Raw genomic sequence first — 15,369 nt, 5'->3', positions numbered from 1 at the left:
TTATCTGTGTCTTTTGGTTTTTCTCTTTTCTCTCCTGGAATTCTCATTAGGAGTATGGTAGACCTTAACAATCTATCCCCATGTCTCTTAAGCTTGCTTTCATTTTTCCTGTCTCTAGGCTGTTCTCAGTAATTTCTTTTGATCTGTCTTTCAGTTTACTAATTTTCTCTTCAATTGTGTGTAATCTGCTATTTAACCAAACATTGACTTTGGTTTCAATTATTCTTTGTTTCTAGAACTTCTACTTAATTCTTTTGTTGTTGTTTTTGTTTTGAGACGGAGTTTTGCTCTTGTTGCCCAGGCTGGAGTACAATGGCACAATCTTGTCCCACTGCAACCTCCACCTCCCAGGTTCAAGTGATTCTCCTGCCTCAGCCTCCTGAGTAGCTGGGACTACAGGCGCCCACCACCACGCCCAGCTAATTTTTGCATTTTTAGTACAAACGGGGGTTTCACCAAGTTGGCCAGGCTGGTCTTGAACTCCTGACCTCAGGTGATCCGCCCACCTTGGCTTCCGAAAGTGCTGGGATTACAGGTGTGAGCCACCATGCCTGACCTACTTAATTCATTTTCAAAGCTGTTTGGTCATTAACAAAATAATAATAAAATAAATTTTAAAAAGCATCTTGTTTCTTGCTCATGTTTTCTAGCTCCTGTCTTATTTTCTTTAATCATTTAAATAGGCGTATTTTATATTCTGTAGCCATTAATTCTAGCAGCTAAAGTCTGTATGGGTTTTCTTATATTCTTTGTAGTTTCTATTGACTCACTCATTGTTGCTTATTTCCTCAGGTATATTGTATTTTGGGTGCTCATGTTTGGCTTTGGAAATCCTGTTTAATCTGTGAAATCCTTTGAGACCCAGGTTGAGGGTACACCTGTGCAGTCAGGATTTGTATTTGTCTCTTCCAGGCCCCCCAGAACTCCAGCCTGGGACCACTTTCTTGACAAATTTGAACTTTAAAACCTTAGTGAGGGAAAATTCTAAAAGGTTATTAATTCTAAAGGAAAATTTTCTTTTTCCCTCCAAGCCCACTGCAGGCCAAAGTAAACAAATGTCCTGTACGTCTCCCTGGGCTAGTACAGGGTCTTTTTCCCCCAGTCAGTTCTTGAAGGGTATAGCGCTTTGAATTTCCAGTCCTATGCAGGATCACAGTCCTGATTTCTTGTATAGGCCCAAGTCCTTGTCTTTAGTTTCCTGTGCACCTGTTAAAACCCTAGAGATTTCTTAGATAAGTAGGTGCCCTCAACACAGCCATGGCTTCACTGCCCTGCTTACCACTCTGGTTTCCTGCCCCTTCTTCAGGTTGAGTGTGAAGTTTGGAAGACTGTCAGAAGCATTCTGTTTTCATTCTTGCAAGCTATGCCTTTGAAACAATGTCCTGTTTATGAGTGTTTCTGTGTGTTTATTAAACACACATAATCAGAGCATTTTTCAGGTTATCTCTTACTGTGCCATGTTGCTCCTTGATTCCTTTCTCTCCTGTACCCTCTGCATCAATTGAGTTTTCTGCTCTACATTGATAGAGAAGCACAATCCCTCTTTCTTTCTACTGCCTTCCTACTTTATTTCCCTTCTGTTCTTGCATCTCTATACTCCATTATCCACACTGCAGTCTAGTGATCTTGAAGTGTAAGCCAGGTAACATAACTTCCCTGCTTAAAAGCCTTTTAATAAAGTATAGGCTTTTTACCATGGCATTCAGGATCTTTCATGACCTGAGTCTTGTCTGCTCTAGTGTTTTCTTGATAGTACTGCCTTCTTGTTCTAGGCCCCAGCTACACAGGGCTTCTTACTGACTGTAGCAAGCCCTTTTCTTTCTTTTCCTGCCTGTATTGCTTTTCACCTCTGGGTGCTTCTCTGGGTGCTGTCTCTTTCTGTTCTTGCCTTAAATATCACCTCCTTAATGAGGCCTTCTCCAACTACCCTATCCAAAGTAACCTCACCAAGTTTTTTCTTATACCAGGTGTGACCACTTTGATTACTATGTCTTCATATAAGCTCCACAAAGACTTGGTGAATCGTGTTCAACCTTGCATTTCTTTTGTGCTTTTTGTTTTGTTTTTGAGACGGAGTCTGGCTCTGTCACCCACGCTGGAGTGCAGTGGCCCGATCTTGGCTCACTGCAACCTCCTCCTTCCTGGGTTCAAGTGATTCTCCTGCCTCAGCCTCCCGAGTAGCTGGGACTACAGATGCGCGCCACCATGCCCAGCTAATTTTTGTATTTTTAGTAGAAACGGGGTTTCATTGTGTTGGCCAGGCTGGTCTCGAACTCCTGACCCCAGGTGATCCGCCCACCTCAGCTTCCCAAAGTGCTGGGATTACAGGCGTGAACCACTGCACCTGGCCCACCCATGTATTTCTGATGCTTAACAGTGTCTAGTCCATATTAGACACTCAAATATTTGTAGAATAAGTGAAACATTGATGAACTCCTCCGTGGATAAAATAGGGAAGTCTTAATTTGCAAGAAGGTGGGACTTAATTTAGCAGCAAAATTTAAGAATTTGTAAGCAAAAAAGCAAAATGGATAACGGATGAATTCCCAGAAACAAATGTCGCGGAGCAGATGTGTATAACGGCAATCGTCTGTCAGCGTCTTCCGTCGGCAGAAATCTGCTTGGAGACAGTGCTGAATTAAATGAGGGACTGGCTGCTCCTCTCAATACAAAGACTACCAAAGGAATAAAAGCAACGTCTATCACCGAACTACGACTCCCAGCGGCCCCCGCGCGGGCCTGCCCATGGGAGGTGGCGCTCGTCTCCACCCCGGGGAGCTCCGGCTTCTGGCGGGAGGGGTGCTGAGTTCTGGCCCCGCCCCGCTCCGCTCCCCGCCGTCGCCCTCCTCCAGGGTTGTGGCCACGCGCAGCGGCGGCGGTTGTTCCGCTTCCCCTCCGGCCCGGGCCGTCGCCATTGCCGAAGGCACCCTCCCCTCCCCTCCCTGGCGGCCGCAGGGCTCCGCCGCCGCCGGGCCTAGCGGTAGCAGCGGCTGCTCCAGCGCGGCGTCTCTTCCCGCCCCGCTTCCCCTTCCCTCCCCTCCCCTTCCCGCGCCGCGCGCTGGCCCGGGGCGGCTCCGCAGCCCGCCGGGAGCTCTGACGGAGGCGCCTCGCTGGGGCGGGGACCTTCCCTCGCCTGGGGTAAGTGCACCTAGGCCGGCCGGCGCGGAACGCGGGCCGGCTCTCTTCCTCCTCCGTCCTCCTGCGCGGCCTGGCGGGCGGGAGTGGCCCGGGACGGCCGACCTGCCCCGCGCGGGGCCGGGGAGCCGCCACCTGCGTGCCGGGAGCCGCGGCTCTTGGGGCGGTGGCTCATTGTCTGCTCCCCAGGGCCGTTTTCTTCGCTGGCTTTAGCCCGAAATGGGAAGCTTGCTGGGCTGCCGGGGTCTGACTCTTCCTGGACCCAGCCCTGCCCTGAACCGCGCGGCCCCACGGGCGCTGCCGACTCTCGGTCTTCCCTGCCCTCCCGTTTCACCCTCTTCCTTTGCCCCGTTTTCTTAATGCTGGACCAGACTCTCCGGTTTTGTTCGTTGGTGTTTCCTCTCTCGCTGGCTCTCAGCCCCTCCTTGCTCGCTCTCTGTTCACCCCAGTTTCACTGCTCGGGAACATTGTCGCCAGGAGCTTGGCTGTTTTCTCCGCTCCAGCCTGGAGCCTCTTCCACATTCCACACCGGTGGAAACGCAGAGCGTCCCGGGCGCTGGAGGCCCCGCTGACGGGCGGAACTCTCGGAGCTTCTCGCTCCTGTCTGAGCTTCAGCCTAGGGGTGGAATTAGCTGCTTTAGATAACTTAGGTGAAGTTAAGATTGGTTTTTCGCCATGTTTGGCTTTCTTGGAAACGCACGCACAAACACAAAACGATGCCACAGATTTCTCTGTGGACTCAACCTTTTGACTAATTCTTTAAAGATAAGTCATCCAAGAACAGAAGCGTGTCATCGTCAGTGGGTGTGAGGTTGTACCCATCCTTGTATCTTAATTTTAATAGTACTATTCTCTGGACAGTGTGAGCGGGATTTGTCTTCCCTGGATACCTAAGGAACTCCCGTTGAAATCATTATCTCACTTCTGCGTTACAGGTGATGTGTCGTTTCTTTGTTTTCTTTTTTAAGCTTTCTGGAAAGACAGAATGGTTAGGCCTAAAATTAGACTACGAAGAGCTGTGTTTTGGATCAAGGTTGTGCGCGTCACGTTTTTTTCCCCTGCTGTGTTCGACTCTTCCGCTCTTATAAGTAGGCAGGATATTGAAATGTACAAGAATTTGCTCTGGGGGTTTTGTTTTTGTAGGGTTGTCCAATAGAATAACACTCAATAAAGTTAGATTGGGATGAAGGCAGTGAACAGTAATTTTTAAAGCAGGTTAAAACTTGTCCACTTCGCCAGAAGGTCTTTGGCTTTTGTAAAACCCACTCATGCTCGTGTATATAGAAGGGCCTTTTTCATGTTCTGTTAGGAGTATGGATTTCGGGCAACTTTTTCACTCTGTCATCCTCGGCTATTAAATCTTTTCGAGCTATTTATTAGCCAAGCACACTGATTGACCCTTATTACGGAAAGTGAACCTGTGATGATGTAGGTCTTAAACCAACTTTCCGATTTGGTAACAGAGGTTGACCTAAATTCAGTGTATTTTGTGTTTTCACTAAATAGCCCATTGTTACCTTTCTCTCCAGCAAGGCTCTGAAAAAAATGACTCCAATACTCAACTTCAATACTGTCATCATTTCTTAAATAGTAGTATCAGTTGTCCTTAACTTAATGGGTGTTTTATTAGCCTGAGGGATTAAGGTGTAGAAAGGTTGGAGTTTTGTTGGAGTTTGAAACTTGGTCTGTAGGTGTTGGCTTCTCTGCTAGTTTCTTCTTATCAGCAGATATTTTTATGAAGGAAGAGTTCCTGGGTATGTCACTTCCTTTAGGGCCTTGGTTTATGGTTTACTATCATTCAGAGAGATAACTGGACTCCGTGCTATTTAATACTAACCTTGCAAACCCAAATTCAAAATTAAGTTTGTAGTTCGAGTATACAAGTGATAGGGCTCTCTGATCTTTATGTTAGACAGGTTCCGAAGTAGATGCGGCTAACAATATTTCTTTCTTTTTTTTTTTTTTTTTTTGAGACGGAGTTTCAGTTGCCCAGGCAGGAGTGCAATGGTGCGATTGCAACCTCCGCTTCCCGGGCTTAAGCGATTCTTCTGCCTCAGCCTGCCGAGTAGCTGGGATTACAGGCATGAGCCACCACGCCCGGCTAATTTTGTATTTTTAGTAGAGATGGGGTTTCTCCATGTTGGTCAGGCTGGTCTCAAACTCCCGACCTCAGGTGGTCTGCCCGCCTCAGCCTCCCAAAATGCTGGGATTACAGGCGTGAGCCACTGCACCCCACCAACAGTTTCTATTTCTTTTCAATTATACTTTTTAAGAGAGACGACTTAGAATTTGTTCAGGTAGCTAAAGATAATCTTTCAATTATACTTTTCTAATATCTAAGAACTTTGTCAAGTAGCCAAGGATAAAATAAGTAGGTATTGTTAGATTCTTCCTATCTTTTATCTATCAAAATTGATTATTATAATAATACTTGAGATAGCATTTTGTTTGGCCTTCTGACTTTTCCACTTTTGATTAAAATTTGAAACTGGGTCATCTTCAAGACTTTAAGTCATAAGGGTTTTGATCAGTTTGTTAGTTAAGTTTCCAGACTAATCAGAGGGAGCGTATTAATTGCAAATTGTGTGTCCGAGCTCTTTCTGGGATCCTTTTTGTGCCGTAACAGAACAGAATAGGAAAGGAAAAAAAAACCCTCATTGCGCCCCAAAAATAAAATGCTGGTTGTTTTCTTCTGTGATCAGAGTTGAGTTTGATCGCTTCTTCCCTTCTAGGGTCACTTGCCTGGTTAAGGGTAGTCAGTCTGAACACTGATTCAGGATTTCAGTGCTCCAGCCTCCTCTCCCTGAGTGACTTCAGAACGTACTCCATGTATCCCATGTGGTTTGGAGCTAGAGTCCTGCGTTTGAATTCTTACTGTTCTGCTTTACCCTGGGCAAGATAACACATTCCTTTCAAGACTTTTCTCATCTGTAAGATGGGGATAATAAAAATAATAATACCAATTTCATAGGCACATTTAGATCAAATGAAGGAATGCAGGTATTCTGTAAGTGTAGTTCTTAATAAACGTTAGTTAATAGCCTATTCTTATATGCTGTAGAGTTGATACTCCTAAATTTAGATTTAATACTGCCTTGTAGGCCGGGTGTGTTGGCTCACACCTGTAATCCCAGCGTTTTGGGAGGCTGCAGCGGGCGGATCACTTGGAACTAGAAGTTCGAGACCAGCCTGGCCAGCATGGTAAAACCTATATTCTCTACTATTCTTTAGTAGAGAATTTAGTATTCTCTACTAAAAATAAAAATACTAGCCGGATGTGATGGCAGGCGCCTGTAACCCCAGCTACTCGGGAGGCTGAGGCGGGAGAATTGCTTGAACCCAGGAGGCAGAGGCTGCAGTGAGCTGAGATTGTGCCACTGCACTTCAGCCTGGGTGACAGTGAGGGTCCGTCTCAAAAACAAAAATAAAACTGCCATCTAAAAGAACGAAGTTTCTGAGACCATAACTAAAAAATAAAAAATTTTTTTGGTGAATAAAATATAATTTTTCAGAAGAAAAAACATAAAATTGTTTCACCACTGAAATAAAACATAGGGTTTTCGAACACAGATTTCTCAGATTTAAAAATATGCATATTTCCTGTAGAGAAGTTGGGAAGTGGGCAGTGGCTGGTGGTGCCTGTAGTCCCAGCTGCTCGGGAGGCTGAGGATCCTTTGAGTCCAGGAATTTGAGGTCAGCCTGGAACATAGGGGGACCCCATCTCTTAAATGAGTCAAAAATAAAAGCAGAAAACAATATTAAATAAGAAATTTGGAAAGTAGTAAAAACTATTAAGACAAAAATCACCTTAGTCTCAGCTGGCAGAGAGAACCATTGTAACAAACTGGAACAGTGGTTTTGTTCCTTATTTTACATTTAAATTCTAAAAGCAGTCCATGTTTGTTATAAAAGGTTCCAACAAGTCGATTAAATATTTAAAGGGTGAAAATGCCAGCACCTTGGGAGACTGAGGCAGAAGGATTGCCTGAGTCCAAGAGTTGGAGGTCCAGTGAGCTGTGATTGCACCGTTGCATTTCAGCCTGAGTGACAGACACAGCCCTGTCTTATAAAATTCTTAAAAAGTGAAAATTGCTCTCGCTCCACTTTTTAGTCCCACTCCTTAGAAGTGCCTACCCACTGTTAATAGTTTTACTTACTAAGTTAGAAATAAGTCCCTGTTGTGTGTCGGATACTTTTTATGTTGATTTTAAAATAAAAAATCTGATCGTTAACCATATCATTACATATAGTGGCACCTCTACTTTTTAAGTCAAAAGATAGTACACTACAGGTAGTACCTTAATTATTTGTGGTCATTTATGTTATTTCTGACTTTGAGTTACTAAAACTAGAGCCTGAATGAACTTCTTTATACGTATGTCTTTGTGCACATGCATATGTATGTATTTCCATTAAAACGACTTGTAAGTGTACATTTAAATTTCTTTTTTCCTGTTGAATTGCATTCCAAAAAGACGTTACCAATCTATATTTCCTTACTGAATTGTAGAAGCTCTTCACATGTCATAGATATTAATCTTTTGCCTTCTGTTTAAGATCTTCCTCATTCCACCTTTACAAAAACATTCTTATGTGTTTTCTTCTGGTACTTTTAATAATTGTTGTGTTGGCCGGGGGCGGTGGCTCAAGCCTGTAATCCCAGCACTTTGGGAGGCCAAGACGGGCGGATCACGAGGTCAGGAGATCGAGACCATCCTGGCTAACCCGGTGAAACCCCGTCTCTACAAAAAATACAAAAAACTAGCCGGGCGAGGTGGCAGGCGCCTGTAGTCCCAGCTACTCGGGAGGCTGAGGCAGGAGAATGGCGTAAACCCAGGAGGCGGAGCTTGCAGTGAGCCGAGATCTGGCTCCAGCCTGGGCGACAGAGCGAGACTCCGTCTCAAAAAAATAATAATAATGATAATAATAATTGTTGTCTTTCTTTTTTTTTTTTTTTGACACGGAGTCTTGCTCTGTCACCTAGGCTGGAGTGCAGTGTTGGATCTCAGCTCACTGCAACCTCTGCCTCCCAGGTTCAAGCGATTCCTCTGCCTCAGCCTCCCAAGTAGCTGGGATCACACCCCGCTGATTTTTTTTTTTTTTTTTTTTTTTTTTTTTAGCAGAGATAGGGTTTTGCCATGTTGGTCAGGCTGGTCTCAAACTCCTGACCTCAGGTGATCTGCCCACCTTGGCTTCCCAAAATGTTGGGATTATAGGCGTGAGCCACCGTGCCCGGCCCATTGTGTTTCAATCTTAATCTTTCTGGAATTTTTTCATGCCTCTTTCATAAAAGAGTTTTAAAATAGTTTTGCTACAGAAATAAAATATAGGTATAAAAATATTTGGCCGAGTGCAGTGGCTCATGCCTGTAATCCCAGCACTTTGGGAGGCCTAGGTGGGTGGATCACCTGATATCAGGAGTTGGGGACAGCTAACCAACGTGGTGAAACCCTGTGTCTACTAAAAACACAAAAAATTGGCCGGGTGTGGTGATGCACACCTGTAGTTCCAGCTACTTGGGAGGCTGAGGCAGGAGAATCGTCTGAGCCCTGGAGGCGGAGGTTGCAGTGAGCGGAGATCCAGCCACTGCACTCCAGCCTGGGTGACAGAATGAGACTCTGTCTCCAAGTTAAAAAAAAAAAAAAATAGAGGAAGAAGTAACTAGATTGTTTCTGTTCATTGGTGTTTTTATTATCTTACTGGACTTCAGTAAAAGTCTGTTTATTTTGTTTTCCAGGTTCATTGTTTTATCTGAGAATAATAGTAACTTCAGCCACTTTTTTATGGTTACAATATTTAACCTTGTTTTTTGTTTGTTTGTTTTTGTTTTTGTTTTTGTTTTCCTGTTTTTTAAAGATGGGGTTTCACCATGTTAGCCAGGATGGTCTTGGTCTCCTGACCTTGTGATCCGCCTGTCTCAGCCTCCCAAAGTGTTGGAATTAAAGGCATGAGCCACTGTGCCCAGCCGTTAACCCTGTTTTAGGTCTTTCTTACATTGGCCTGAAATTCCAAGACTGGTTAAATAAGAGAGGTGTCATTGTCTTGAAATGACTTTGGTATTAATATATTTTCAGTTAGGGATGATGGCCGCTGTTGGATTTAGAGAAAGATTATTATTTTATTCTGTTTCGGCTTTACAAAAAATAGGAATGGCTTCTGAATTTTATCAGATGTTATTGTAACATTTAGATGATGATATGGTTTTCTTCTTTTACCTATCGCTGAAGATATGTAATAGTAAATTTGCTATTAACCAAAGGTATCATAAGGCATATATCATGAATAACCAAAATCCCACTCACATTAGTCATGCATACACAGTTTTATGAAAGGTTAGAGGAGAATCTCAAAAATTTAGTTTGATAAGAATAGGCCGGGCATGGTGGCTCACGCCAGTAATCCCAGCACTTTGGGAGGCCAAGGTGGGCAGATAGCCTGAGGTTCGGAGTTCGAGACTAGCCTGACCAACATATGGAGAAACCCTGTGTCTACTAAAAATGCAAAATTAGCTGGATGTGGTGGCTTGTGCCTGTAATCCCAGCTACTCAGGAGGCTGAGGCAGGAGAATTGCCTGAACCCAGGAGGTGGAGGTTGCGGTGAGCCAAGATCGTGCCATTGCACTCCAGCCTGGGCAACAAGAGTGAAAAAAACTCCATCTCATAAGAAAAAAAAAAAAGGCCTTTATTTAAACTTCTGTAGTTAACTTCTATAACCTATTCAGGAATCCTTATTCGTGAGTCACTTTTGATAATTTTTATTTCCTAGATTGTTTCTTTTAGATTTTCAAATCTGTTACTGTATAGGTGTGCATAATCTTTTAAGATCTGTGGTATTCATTTCCATCTTTTATTAGTGATTTCGTTATTTTTCTGAATTTGCCAAATGTTTGTCTACTTAGTGGTTTTTTTTTTTACTAACCAGCTTTGAGATTTATTTATTCTATTTTTTTGTTTGTTTGTTTTCTGAATCCCCGTTTCTACTTTTGTCTTTGTTTTGCTCTCCTGCTTTTTTTGTTGTTGTTAATACTTTAACTAACTTAATGAATTAAGTTCATTAATTCATAATTATTGCTAATTGAAAATAATCGCAATAATCGCACCTGGAATAGCCCTCATTGGCTACGATACTGCCACTGTGCAAAGCTAGTTCCTTTTAATGTCTTTTAGTAGTAAAAATGTTTAATGTTCTTAATTTGCTTCTGAATGCAGCATTGGCTGCACATTCTAATTTACATGAATGATGTTCTTCTGCTCAGTATTTTCCAAATAGTTGGTGGTTCTGTTTTGATTCCTCTTTGACTCAGGAGGTATTTAGGATAATTCTATTCACTCTTATATTTTCTTTCATTGTTGTCAGCTTCTATAATCTTTTAAAATATCTTTTAAACTTATTGAGGATTTCTTTGTGACTTAAAACATAATCCATTTTAGAAAATGTTCTATGAAAACTTAAAAAGAACATTTTCTGTTGGTAATATACAGTTTTATACATACCTGTTAATTAATGACTAAGATTATTTGTATTACCAATTTTTATAAATAGTTCATGTTAAATATAGGACTTAGTCTTTGTTAGTGCTAGTAAGAGCTATAGTCGTTATTAGTAATTTTTATTAATTTAAGAATCTTCCTAATCTGTCAAAGACAAAGAGGTAGCATTGTTTCTGAGAAGCTTGTTTTCACGTTGGGACCTTTGAATTTTTATTTCTTCTGCCTGAATGTCACTAAGGCCATATTTGAAAGAGATCTTTCATGATCACCTCTGCCTGCCCCCACTGCATCTAACTTCCTGCCCCTCTGTGTGTTTATTTTCCTTTATAGCACTTCCATCTGAAGTTTCTTTTTCATTTATTTGTTTTTTTTTTTAATATTTTACAGAGCTTTGAACAAACAGGTATAAAATAAAATAAGGTATAAAATAAGTATGTGGTGGTTGAGTTTACAGTATTGTACATTCAGTGGGTTTTGACAAATGTGTAACAACACGTATCCACCAGTATTATACAGAATGATTTCCCCACCTTAAAACTCTCTGCTCCACCTGTTCCTCTCCCCTTTACCGCAACCCCTGGCAACACTGATCCTTTTCCTGTCTCCATGGCAATGCCTTTCCCAGAATGTCGCACAGTTGGAGTTATAAGTGTGAAGCCTCTTCAGCTTGGCATCTTTCACTTAGCTGTATGCATCTGAGGTTCTTCCCTGTCATTTCATGGCTTGATGGCTCATTTCATTTTAGTGCTGAATAATATTCCATTGTCTGGATGTACATTCACCTATCAAAGGACCAGGTTTGGTGATTATGAATAAAGCTGCTGTAAGCATCGATGTGTGGAATTTTTGATTGTGGTGTAAAATACATGTAACAGAATTTACTATATTAACCATTTTGAAGTATACAGTTCAGTGGTACTAAATACATTTATAATGTGCAGTTATCACCACCATCCGTCTCTGAAACTCTCCATCCTGCAAAACTGAAATTCTATACCCATTAAACCATCTCTTCTCATTCTCCTTTCTGTCTGCATGATTTTGACTACTCTTAAGTACCTTATGTAAGTGGAATAATATTTTGTGTTTTTATGACTTATTTCACTAATTCTGAAGGTTCATCTGTGTTGTCGCACGTCAGAATTTCTTTTCTTTGGCCAGGTGCAGTGGCTCACGCCTGTAATCCCAGCACTTTGGGAGGCCGAGGTGGGCGGATCATGAGGTCAGGAGATCGAGACCATCCTGGCTAACACAGTGAAACCCCGTCTCTACTAAAAATACAAAAAATTAGCTGGGCGTGGTGGCAGGCGCCTATAGTCCCAGCTACTCAGGAGGCTGAGGCAGGAGAATGGCGTGAACCCGGGAGGCGGAGCTTGCAGTGAGCCGAGATTGCGCCACTGCACTCCAGCCTGGGCAACAGAGCGAGACTCTGTCTTAAAAAAAAAAAAAAAGAATGTCTTTTCTTTTTTTTAGGGTGAGGAGTATTCCTGTGTATGTGTTTACCTGATTTTGCTTGTCCATTGATGCATCAGTAGACGCTTGGGTTGCTTCCATATTTTAGGTACTGCGAATAATGCTACTATGAACGTGGGTGTATAGACACCTCTTTGAGACCTTGTTTTCCGTTCTTTTGGGGACATACCCAGAATGGAGTTGCTGGGTCATATGATAATGCCATGTTTCATTTTTTGAGGAACCACTGTATTGCTTTCCACAGTGCCTGTATCACTTTACGTTTCCACCAGCAGTGCATAGCAGTTCCAATTTCTCTACATACTTTTTAACACAACTGTTGTTTTTAATAGTAGCCATCCTAATGGGTATAAGGTGGTATCACATTAATTTTGATTTGCATTTCCCCAGCAATTAGTGACGTTGAGCATTTTTTCATGCACTTAGTGACCATTTGTATATCTTTGAAACAATGTGTGTTCAAGTGCTCATGTGTAGGTTTTCGGGTGGACGTAAGTTTTCAGCTGATTTGGGTGAATACGAAGGAGCCTGATTGTTGGAGTGTATGGTAAGAATGTATTTCATTTTGTAAGAAACTGTTCAGCTGTCTTCCAAAGTGGCTGTACCATTTTGCATTCCTGCCAGCAGTGGATGTGAGGGTTCCTGTTGCTTCATATCCTTTCCAGCGTGTAATGTTATCATTGTTTTGGATTTTACCCATTCCAATAGGTAGTAGTGTCTCATTGTTTTTTGTTTGTTTTTTGAGGTAGAGTCTTGCTCTGTTGCCCAGGCTGGAATGCAGTGGTGCGATCAGAACTCACTGCAGCCTCGAGCTCCTGGGCTTAAGCAATCGTCTCACCTCAGCCTCCAGAGTAGCCAGGACTACAGGTACGCTACCCTACCTGGCTATTTTTTTTTTTTTTAATGGAGTTTCGCTCTTGACACCCAGGCTGGGGTGCAATGACGCGATCTTAGCTCACTGCAACCTCCGCTTCCTGGGTTCAAGTGATTCTTGTGCCTTAAACCTCCCAAGTAGCTGGGATTATAGGTGCCTGCCACCACGCCCAGCTAATTTTTTGTGTTTTTTTGTAGAGATGGGGTTTCACCGTGTTGGCCAGGCTGGTCTCAAACTCCTGACCTCAGGTGATCCATCCACCTCAGCCTCCCAAAGTGCTGGGATTACAGGCGTGAGCCACTGTGCCTGGCCTATACCTGGCTAATTTTTAAAGTCCTTTTGTAGAGACAGTTCACTCTGTTGCCCAGGCTGGTAGATACTTCTTATGCAGATATTTTTTTCCTAAGTCTATGGCTTAAGTTCTCATTCTCCCAACTCTGATAATTTTTGTCATGTTTTGATTCAGTATTATTTGGTACATGTGTAAATTCTACACCTCTCAAGATCTTCATTATGAATTATACCTCATCCATTCAAATGATTGTCCTATTTAACATTTTTGCATCTTATATTTTGCTTGTCTTAAATTCCTGTGTGTACTTTTTTTGTTCAATAAATTATTCAGCATTATCTTTCTTTACTGTTTTTTGTTGTGTCTTTAAAATTGCATGTAGTTTATTTTTGCTTTATTCCAAAATGAATGCTTAAAACATATTAATGCTTGAAGCATTAAAAATGAATGCTTAAAACGTAAAATAAAGTGTGTTTTTTTTTTTAATCCCGAAACATGTTTATTTTAATAAATGCTTTCTGGTATGTTTCTGTTATTTTATTTAATGCTTTCTGTTTTTTAATGATTCATTGTTGCTTTTTAAAAATTGTTGTAAAATATATGTAACATAAAATTACCATCTTAAACATTCTTAAGTGTACAGTTCTTTGGCATTAAGCACTCACATTGTGGTAAAACTTTCCCCACCATCTACAGAATTTTTTTCATCTTCCCCAACTGAAACCCGGTACTCATTAAACACTGAACTCCTCATTCCCTACCTCCAACCCCTAGTAGCCTATCTGTAATCTATTTTCTGTCTCAATGAACTTGCCTCTTTTAGGTATTTCATATAACTGGAATCATGCAATGTTTGTCCTTTTGTGTCTCGCTCTTATTTCATGTGGCACGGTATTTTCAGGGTTCATCCATTTTGTAGCATATAGTATAGGTTCAGCATCCCTAATCTGAAAATCCAAAATGTGAAATGCTCCAAAATCCAACAGTTTCTGAGTGCTGACATGACATCACAAATGGTAAATGCCATATATAAGTACTTAATGCAAACTGTGTTTCATGCACAAAATTACTTAAAATATTGGCCAAGTGCAGTGGCTCACTTCTGTAATCCTAGCACTTTGGGAGGGCAAGATGGGTAGATTGCTTGAGGCCAGGAATTCAAGACCAGCCTGGCCAACATGGTAAAACCCCGTTTTCTACTAAAAATAGAAAAGTGAGCAGGGTGTGGTGGTGTGCACCTGTAATCCCAGCTACTTGGAAGGCTGAGGCATGAGAATCTCTTGAACCCAGAAAGCAGAGGTTGCAGTGAACCCAGATCACGCCACTGCACTCCAGCCTGGGTGACAGAGCAAGACTGTCCCCCAAAAAAACACAAAAATTTATATACATATACATAATTACTTTTAGGCTATATATATATAAGGCATTTATGGAACACAAATGAATTTCTTTTTTTTTTTTTAAAGACACAGTTTCAGTCTTGTTGACGGAAACTGTCAGCAAGACAGTTCGCTCTTGACCTCAGGTGATCTGCCTGCCTCGGCCTCCCACAGTGCTGGGATTACAGGTGTGAGCCACCACACCCAGTCACAAATGAATTTCATAGTTAGACTTAGGTCTCATCCCCAAGATATCTCATTATATATATGCAAATATTCCAGTATTAGAAATCTGAAACAGTTCTAGCCCCAAGCATTTTGCGTTTTGGATAAGGGATACTCAACCTGTAGTACTTAATTCCTTTTTAAGGGTGAATAATATTCCATTCTACATATTATACCACTTTCGTTTATCTGTTCACCTATCAATGTTTTCTTTTTTTTTGCTTTGTAAATTGTATTTAGTTTGCTTTTATCTCAGATAGTTGGAATGTATACGTTCTGTTTTTTGTTTTTTGTTTTTGTTTTGAGACAGAAGTCTCTGTTGCCCAGGCTGGAGTGCGGTGGCGCGATCTCGGCTCACTGCAAGCTCCACCTCCCTGGTTCACACCATTCTACTGCCTCAGCCTCCCGAGTAGTTGAGACTATAGGCACCCACCACCGCGCCTGGCTAATTTTTTTTTTTTTTTTTTTTTTTTTTTTTTTTTTTATGGGGTCATGGACTGT

The 15,369-nt window shown here is 42.0% G+C and overlaps 1 protein-coding gene across 2 annotated transcripts in view; it reads left to right on the top strand.

The window, feature by feature from the left end:
* The first annotated feature begins 2,842 nt into the window (after positions 1-2,842).
* Positions 2,843-15,369, top strand: part of PAK2 (p21 (RAC1) activated kinase 2) — a 95,120-nt gene continuing 82,593 nt past the window's right edge. The window contains exon 1 of one of the 2 annotated variants that reach the window (XM_025375607.1): positions 2,843-3,138. The gene's annotated coding sequence lies outside the window, so the exon portion shown is untranslated. The remainder of the gene's footprint in view (positions 3,139-15,369) is intronic. The other variant, XM_025375608.1, reaches the window with a different exon arrangement.

The sequence above is a fragment of the Theropithecus gelada genome, chromosome 2 (genome assembly GCF_003255815.1).
Source record: "Theropithecus gelada isolate Dixy chromosome 2, Tgel_1.0, whole genome shotgun sequence".
Classification (NCBI taxonomy): domain Eukaryota; kingdom Metazoa; phylum Chordata; class Mammalia; order Primates; family Cercopithecidae; genus Theropithecus; species Theropithecus gelada.
This window is presented reverse-complemented; position numbering and strand designations above follow the sequence as displayed.